This window comes from Ochotona curzoniae, unplaced genomic scaffold (genome assembly GCF_017591425.1).
Source record: "Ochotona curzoniae isolate NIBS_2020 unplaced genomic scaffold, NIBS_Ocur_1.0 scaffold_1852, whole genome shotgun sequence".
Classification (NCBI taxonomy): domain Eukaryota; kingdom Metazoa; phylum Chordata; class Mammalia; order Lagomorpha; family Ochotonidae; genus Ochotona; species Ochotona curzoniae.
Window position 1 is genome coordinate 7,869,941 of NW_024467087.1, and position 9,089 is coordinate 7,879,029.

The 9,089-nt window shown below is 38.4% G+C and overlaps 1 pseudogene; it reads right to left on the reverse strand.

Annotated features, from left to right (window-relative positions):
- Window positions 1-8,711: 8,711 nt before the first annotated feature.
- LOC121169612 lies at window positions 8,712-8,844 on the reverse strand (annotated as a pseudogene).
- Window positions 8,845-9,089: the final 245 nt, after the last annotated feature.

A 9,089-nucleotide genomic window follows, 5' to 3' on the forward strand; every position in this document is an offset into this window, starting at 1 on the left:
GCAATTTTGACATGCCAGTATTTTAAGACTTCATACAAATCAGTTATTCAAAATAAGTAATTCTGTTTGAATACAAAAACTACACAAACTCAGTGAGACCTGGCACGATGGCTCAATGGCTAAATCCTTGCCTTGCATGCACCAGGATCCCATATGGACACCAGTTCATGTCCTGGCTGCTCTACTTCGCATCCAGCTCCCTATTTGTGGCCTGAAAAAACAGTAGAGAATGGCCCAAAGCCTTGGGACCCTGCAGCTACATGGAAGACCCAGAAGAAGCTCCTGACTCCTGGCTTCGGATCAATTCAGCTGTGGCTATTGCAGCTGCCACTTTGGGAGTGAACCAGCTGACAGATCTTTCTCTCTGTAACTCCTTCTCTCCGTAAATCTGCCTTTCCAATAAAAATAAATAAATCTTAAATAAAAAAGCAAACTGTATATGACACAAGCCCATATATTTAATAATTATAACAGGACAACAATCATGAAAAAGGACATTGTAGAAGAAATGATTACTTTATGAATTTATGATAGATGATAGGTAATGTAAAGAGTGGAAGAGATTAATGGCATATGCTGAAAATAGTGAACATAATTTTGAATTTAATAGTGTTAATAAACACAGTCATTTAAGAATGTAATTTCTTTGTAAGATCAGAATCAAATATTTTGTTTTTAGTACAGTTAAGAACAATGCATATTTGTGGAAGGAATTCCACTTAAACCTCTCCAATAATTAAACTCATGTGAGCCATCACAAGACAGATGGCTCTGCTATTTAAAACAAATTATAACCTTTAAGGATGAACATGTGCTATTGAAATCTAACTATAAATTTACTTTGCATTGTAACTGAATAGTACTATGGTTTACCAGGTAAATCTAACTTAAAGAATTTGCAGACTTTTAAAAATAGGATGAGAAGAGAATACACGTTAAATAGCAAAAAATAGAAAAAATTAGTCTACAATTTGTCAGTATTTCTGGAATATTTTAAAATGTCTTTTCTTGACATTTCATTTATCTACTCTATTGGATGATTTTGAAATTCAAAAACGATGACAGATTTTTATCTTATTTTCTTTCCATGAGTTTAAGTTGGCCTATATATAAAATTTTGATAGCTATTTAACGTTCTTGTCAATCACTGGTGTGTCATCAAAATATATGTCTAAAACTATGTTCACTGATGGTGTATTTAATATTTTCTACCAAAAACCTTACTTATGACTGTGAGAAATCCTCTGACATTTTTACTAAAATAATTATGGGGTCCAATGTCTAGATTTCAATGATTTGCTTTTTGTTTATCTACTTTGATTATCTTTGTGTTACTTAACTGCAATTTTGTCTATTTGGAGTTTTTAACAATAGAGGTTTGAAAGAACCAATTGTGCGATTTAGTCTATTTAACTTATTCCAGTGTAGATTGTTATTCTTATTTCAGCACTACTTTAATAGTGAAAGCCTAGACATGTTTTCTTCATGCTTATTAGAAAAGATATTTTAAGTATGAAATTATTACGTTTTAACACTTAATAAAGTAACATTCCTTTTTTTTAAATTTTTTTTTAAAGATTTATTTTTATTGGAAAGGCGGATATACAGAGAGGAGAGACAGAGGAAGATCTTCCGTCCGATGATTCACTCCCCAAGTGAGCACAACGGCCAATGCCAGGAGCCTCTTCCGGGTCTCCCACGCAGGCGCAGGTTCCCAAAGCTCTGGGCCGTCTTTCCCGGGCATGATGGAGGAACTGAGCACTGAATATTAAAGAGAGTGATGTAAGTAAAATGCTAACACCAGTTCCCAGGGTGCTTGCCAAGTGCCAGCACTCCCAAACGACTTTCATGGTCCAGCTTCTCTTCGCTCTTCTATGCCCAGCTCTTCCTGTACAGTGGTCATTGAGTGCTTTTCTTATCCCTACATTATTGGTGCCTTCTGTGGACAATATGACACCAGAGTTGGCAAAATTAAAATGCAGAATCCTACATCCATCTGAATCATATTCATCTGTTTACAAATTTATGAGGTCTTTGTCCTAGAAGGACACAAGAAACAAATAAAAAAGCAAACACAACCCATAAAAAATTTTGTTCAAACTGTGAAAATTTCTAGCATATTGTAAGACTAGTTTTACAAGGATAATATTAAAAATATGAGGCAAATCTGGAATCCAGCTCAGTAGCCTAGTAGTTAAAGTTCTTGCCTTGCACACAGAGGATCCCATATGGGCGCCAGTTCTAACCCTGGCAGCCTGCTTCCCATCCAGCTCCCTGCTTGTGGCCTGGGAAGACAGTCATGGATGGCCCAAAGCCTTGGGACTGTGCACCCATGTGGAAGACTGGGAAGAGGCAACTGGCTCCTGGTTCCGGGCTCCTGGCTTCGGATCAGCTCAGCTCTGGCCATTGCGGCCACTTGGGGTGTGAACCAGCTGGTGGAAATTCCCATGCAGTGGCTTTGCCTGATATGCCACTGAATCCTCTCTTATTTCTGTTTTTAAGCATGATCTTACCCAGTAGCATATGCATTTTGTGTGAGAATATTTCACTTTCAACCTGGTGAGCTAACTCATTTTAGTACTAATACTTTTTCCCCAGATTTGTCCTTGTAAATGAAACAACTGCAGATCTGCTTCCTCTACTATGCTACAGTGTATAACTTACAACATTTGTTGCTGAGTTCTACTGTAAATCAAGGCTTCCCCATACTGTTACTTGCTGACACCAGGCTGCTTTTGAAACATTTTTTCATGTTTAATTTGAAATGAAGACCAAGAATGCATTTGCTGTCAGTTGGAGCACGCACAGAGAAGCTTCGTGGCTTCTTTCGGCTGATGAAACAGAAAGAGCTGCCACTGTATGAGGATACATTTCTGGTAAGGATATCTTTACCTTAGACTAATGCAAAACCTAGAATATTCCTGTGGCCAGACATTTCCATTTCTTGTAGTAGGATCCGGCAGTTGCAGGACCAAATGATTTGCAGGATAAACTGTGGTGTCTGGAAACATGTATCTGTAGATTCGAACCACAATAATCTGCTTCATTTTCTCTTGACCATTCTACTGTCTATTGCTCAAGTGTTTCCTAAAATAATCAGGAACTGCAAGGAAATACAAGTAAGAGTTCCGCAATTCTGTTAGAGCACTTCAATGCTGGCAAACTCAGATTCTTAGTTACAGATCCAGTTCTTTCACTTGAGAAATAGATGTTTGCTGAAACTGCCTTGGTCCTCAGAAGGTGTAGACTTGGAAGCAATGTGGAATGAAAGGACTGAAGGCCATCTTATAAAACTATATGGCAGTTTTCTCAAACTTTTTTTTAACAAAGGCATTTAGTGAAGCAAAACTTCACATTTTATTTTATTATTATTATTTTATTTTATTATTTTTATTATTTTATTATTTGTGGAGGTAGGATGTTTCTGGGGAAAGAGTAGGAACATTTGCATAAGAAACCCAGGAATTTTCTGACAATGAACACATTGCAAACATCAATCCTTTCTTTTTCCGATTTGAAAAATCCTTGCAACTTTTTTGTCTGCTCCCCCCTCCCCAAAAACAAACTAGTTAGTCATTCCATTAGGAAGAGAAAGGATTGGAGCAGGACCCTTTGGGAGCGCTCTCTCCTTCCCATCTCTCTCCCTGAGCTAGACAAACATCCCTTTGGGGGATTTTTTATGCTGTGTTCCTGTATTAAATTATTATTTCCCAGACTCCTTGTCTAATTTTTTTCATATACTTCATTTTAGGGGAACCCATTCTCTACTATTAAGGTTTATGTTTGATGAGCTTTGATGATGATGACCCATGATGTCTTTATTTTACTCTCTTTTGTTTGTTTTAAATAAGAGTTTGGTTTGATATAGAGTTCTAAATTAAAAAATATTTTCCTTCATGATTTTGAAGTTACTTTTACTTTCTAGAATCCAATGCCCTTTTGATTCTTACTCATTCCTAAGGCATTAACGTCTTTCCCTTGGTAAATATTTAGGCTCTTTTTGATGTCTTGATATCTTTAAAAATTCAAAAGGATGTGCATTCTGTGGTGTTAAAAATCATCTAGCTTGGAATTTTCTTCAATTTTGGAAAATTTTTCTTATATTATTTGTTTGAAATGCAGTGTCCCATCTCATTTTCACTATTTTTCTTGGACTCCTGTAGGACATTGAGCTTCCTAAATTGTTTGCTTTTACAACTAGAGTGTATCATGTTGAGTGAAATAAGCCAGATACAGAAAGACAAATAGTGCGTGTTCTCCCTTATATGTAGAAGGTGAAATTTTAAAAGAACTAAACCAAAAACCAAAAAACAAAAAGACATGCTGCAAATATAGTTTTGTCAAACATTGTTCTATTTCTGTCAAACTAATGGTTAGAAATGTTATACTATTGAAGTTTTAACAATCTGTGACTATTTAAAAACCTACTATATATGAGTGAAATGGACATTAGTTCACTTGATTATTATTTAAAACTCTTGTCTATAGTCCTGCTGTACTATAAACCTTTTTCCTTTTTTCTTGACATTTTAGTTAGTGGAACTCCTTTGACAATAATTGAAACTAAATTAAGTCTCAAAAATTAAAAAGATAAGGAAGGGAAGCAATAGTTCAACTAATTGATCTTCCACCTGCAAGTGCCATCATCCCATATGGCCACCTGTTTGTGTCCCCACTGCTCCACTTCCTGATCCGGCTCACGGGCTGGGAAAGCAATGGAGGATGGCTCAATTTCCTGGGAGCCTGTACCTACATGAGAAACCTGGAGGAGATCCCTGGCTTCTGGCTTCAGATCAGCTCAGCTCTGGCTGTTGTGGCCATTTGAGGGAGTGAGCCGATGGGTGGAAGATCTTTGTCTCTCCTTCTCTCTGTAAATCTGCCTTTTCCAATAAAAAGAGAAATAAAATCTTTAAAAAAAATGTATGGATGGAATGAAGGGAGAGAAAGGAAGGAGGGATACATTCTTACATTCTTAGAATTGTATGTAGAAACTGCATTGAATCTGTTCTCTGTGCATCAACATTATGTTAACACGAGAAATGAGAATTGTGCTGTACTAATTATCATGTCTTTGCTGTGACTCTGAGCATCTAATGTGCCAACAAACTCCTTAAAAACAAATAAAATAAAATAAAATTTATTTACTTATTTGAGAGACAGAGTGATATAAGGAGAAGAAGAGACAAGATGAGACAAAGATCTTCCATCTACTGGTTCACTCCTCAGATGCCTGGAAACAAGCCAAATCTGGGTTGTAGTAAATCTATGAGTCAGGAAACTTAGTTTGGGTCTCCCAAGTGGGTGACAAGAGCCCTCTTGTGGGGTGGGGCTACCCTCTGCTGCCTCCCAGACCCATTGGCAAGAGCTCTATTAACAGGGTGGAATGGCCAGGACTTGAATCAAACACTTTGACATGTCATGTGAGCATCCTAAGTGGCGACTTAACCCTCAGTGCCACAAGGGTCACCTAGACTCTTTCTTTTTTTAATATCTGTTCATTTATTTAGAAGGCAGAAAGACAGAAAGAGAGAAAGACAGAGAGATAGCCCTCATACACTGATTTACTACCTAAATGCCAAAATCAGAGATGAAAGAGAAATGGTTCCTACTTTTGCTCTTTTCTGTGGATTATGACACGGTTGCATGGGCAATAGTAGGGATTACAATTTTTTGTTGTCTAGGTGTGCTTGCAAGCTTCACTGGCAGTCTACCTCCATTCCTTAGTAGAGATGTCTTCTGTTTATTTTCCTTGATTCCTGGTAGTCTGATCTCCATTACATCCTTTGTTTATGGGGTTATACATGTGCTTATTCTCCTTTTTTTTGTTTTGTATTTTTGATGGAAATTGTTTTATATTAGAGCGAACATATGATATCTGTCTGATCTCTTGGGATTGGCTCATTTCACTTAGCACAATGGTCTCCAGTAGGGTCCATTTGGATGCAAATAATAGAATTTCATTCCTCTTAATGACTGAATAGTATTCCATAGAGTAGATACACCAGTTTCTTTATCTAGTCCTCTTTCAATGGGTATCTAGGTTGTTTCCGTGTATTTGTGATTATTGATTGTGCTGCAATATGAATATAGGGGTGCAAGTTGCTTTCTCATGTATCAAATCCTTTGGATATATTCCCAGGACTGGGATTGCTCGGTCATGTGGTAGGTGAATTTTCAGTTGCATGGCTGAAAGTTAACCCAATGCTGCAAGACATTCAGGTTTGACAGCTTAGGCCTGCAGCTCCTGGCTTGGCCTCAGCACTGCCATGGTTACAGAGCACATGGCATAGGTCTGCTGTCTGTTGCACCCATACACAGTCTGTAATGCTTGTCTTTTGAGAAGACTTTAATATGGGCCAGGAGAGGGCAGGAAAGCATGACTGAAACCTGCCTTCCTGAAAGGGGAGGAAGGACGTTTCTTGGGGAAAGCTTCCATACATGTGCTCATTGGATGGACTTGGAACCAGGCAAGTGTGGTCAAACTCCCACTGTGAAAATACTGGATGGGGAAACCTTCAGGAAAAGGCTGGAGAAATATGACAAGAATTTTTTGTGTTTAGAGCATTAGAAAAACCCTTTGGGAGAACTATGGCAGCAGGGACAGTCCCTACTGTGGCAGCAGTGCAACTCTCTAGCTGCAGAGGTAGTGCTATCTATTAAGGTCAAGGCAGCCTGTTGTCTTCATGCTGTTTTTCCAGAGGAAGGCTCAAACGTCGTTGTTCTGGCCTGGTTTAAGGGCCTCCAGATGGGATAACTGAGAAATCAGATCCCAGGTATAATGAAGTATAGAGGAAGGGGAATAAAATCCTAAGAAAAAAAATTTGACCTGGTAGAAAAAGGGGGAGGATAGCACAAAGAACCTAGACTAGATAAAAGGAAATTGTCAACTTCAAGAGCAAATGCTGGGAATTGAATCCTGGAATTTCCCCATCACTTTCCTCTTATCATCTCCCTATCACAACAGCACTCTTACCTCTTTCCACTTAGCACCTATACTGTATTCTAAGTTTACTCCACTGGAAATCACTGGAGGCTGACCAAAGATGCAAACATACTCTAACACAACATACAAATGGTTAGGAAATGGAAAAAGATACTTGACCACACAAGTAATCCATAAATGGCCATTTGGGATTAAGAGAGGGACCAGTATTATGCACACTGAATGAAGTCACTGCCGCTTATGCTTGAGATGCTGGAATTCCTATCAGAGTGCTGGCTGAACTTGCGTGTGTCTGGGAAGGCAGTGAACAATGCCCAAGTGCTTGTGAAAGACAGGGTGGAGTTTCTGGCTCCTGGCATCAACCTGATATAACCCCGGCTATTGAGGCTATTTGGGGAGTGAACCAGTGAGTTAAAGATATCTCTCTGTCTGCTCTCTGTATACCTGACTTTGCAATAAAAAAAAATGTAATCTGTGCAATCTATAAATTTCAGGTAGAAGTGACAGCATTCTTAGGAGAAAAGAATTGATTAAAAATGCTAAGCTTGCAGTATTCTTATATTTTAAGATGGTGCTACTAACTGATGACTAAACATTCGACGTACACATACAATGAAATATCATTCAACCAGAAAAAGAAATATATGCTACAAAAAGGATGTTGAAAACTTGATGTTCAGTGAAATAAGCCAGACACAAATGCCACGTTTTGTACGATTCTATGTATTTGAAGTGCCCACAGTAGTTAAATCTAAAAAGACAAAAGTTGATTAATGGCTGTTAGGGTCCATGGGGATTGTGTTGGGATTAGGAGGTCATGGCTTAAAGGATACAGATTTCTTCCGAGTGACAAAATGCCCTAAAATTAGATTGTGATGGTTGCATATTTCTAAACAGACAGAAACAATAGAATTATATGGTTTAAATGAGAGAACTGTGTCATATGTGAATTAGATCTAATAAAATTGTTACCAAAGAAACATTGCATTCTGGAATACCAGAATCCTCACAGCTTACATTGCAATTCCTAAAAGGTGAGTTTCTTCATGGATTGGGAGACTGAATTATAAGCACCAAGATTCCTTTAAAACAGGCAGCCTCAAATTCATAAGATTTTTTCTAGCATAACATATTCATGTTCCAGGTCTACAGAAATCACAGTTCATTGGAGTGGTTGTTTTCACTCCAGAAATGCAAGGAAAGGGGTGGGCATTGTGACACAGCATTGAAGCAGTTTCTAGGCGCACTGGTTTCCCGCTGCAGAGTGCCTGGGCTGAGCAGTTTCCTATCCAGGTTTCTTGTAATGTGCGTGGTAGGTGGCGCATGATGGCCCAAGTGCTTCAGTTCCTGCCATCCATATGGGAGACCCAGATGCAAATTCCAGGCTCTTTGCTTCCATTTCTGCCTGACCCAGCCTTGACAGTTGGTAGCATTTGGAGAGTGAGCCAGTGGGTAAAACACACACTCACTCTCTCTCTCTCTCTCTCTCTCTCTCTCCCGTCCCCATTTAAACAAATAAATAACCATTTTAAGATGCCTAGATCAGATGAGAATCAGCTGACTTACTCTAGTTATGCTACGTACTAGCAGCATAAATTTGGGCACATGTCTCAGCTTCTCAGAGCCTTAGTTTTCTCGCTGGGAAAGTGGGGACAAACAAATTGGGCTGTCCTTGTAGACTTGTTGGGAGAATCAACTGTGATGACGGGTGGAAATTTCTTTGCAAGTATTTAATTAAAGATAGTACGCTTGTTATTAATATTCTTATTAGTGGTAACAGCAACTCTGTATGAAATTAAAATAGTGACCTGCTGATTTTACAGAACTGATTTTTAAAATTTGTGCTTACTGATAAGAACAGATACTACACTTGATCTTAGCCAAAAGGCTTTTGAACCTGTCATTGATACTGTCTCAACCCAGATGTTTCGAAGAATGGAACATGCATTATTTTTAACATATTGTTTACCCAATACTATGTCAATTAATTCCATAATGTTGTATATTGATACTGAGGCCTTGTTGGGGCTTTTAACTGACCGAATCTTTACTCTGTTAGACCTATCTTCAGACCATAGAAGGTCTCCCCAAGAGGCCACTGAACTTATCTGGACAATAAGACACTGAACTTTATGCTAGGCATGTG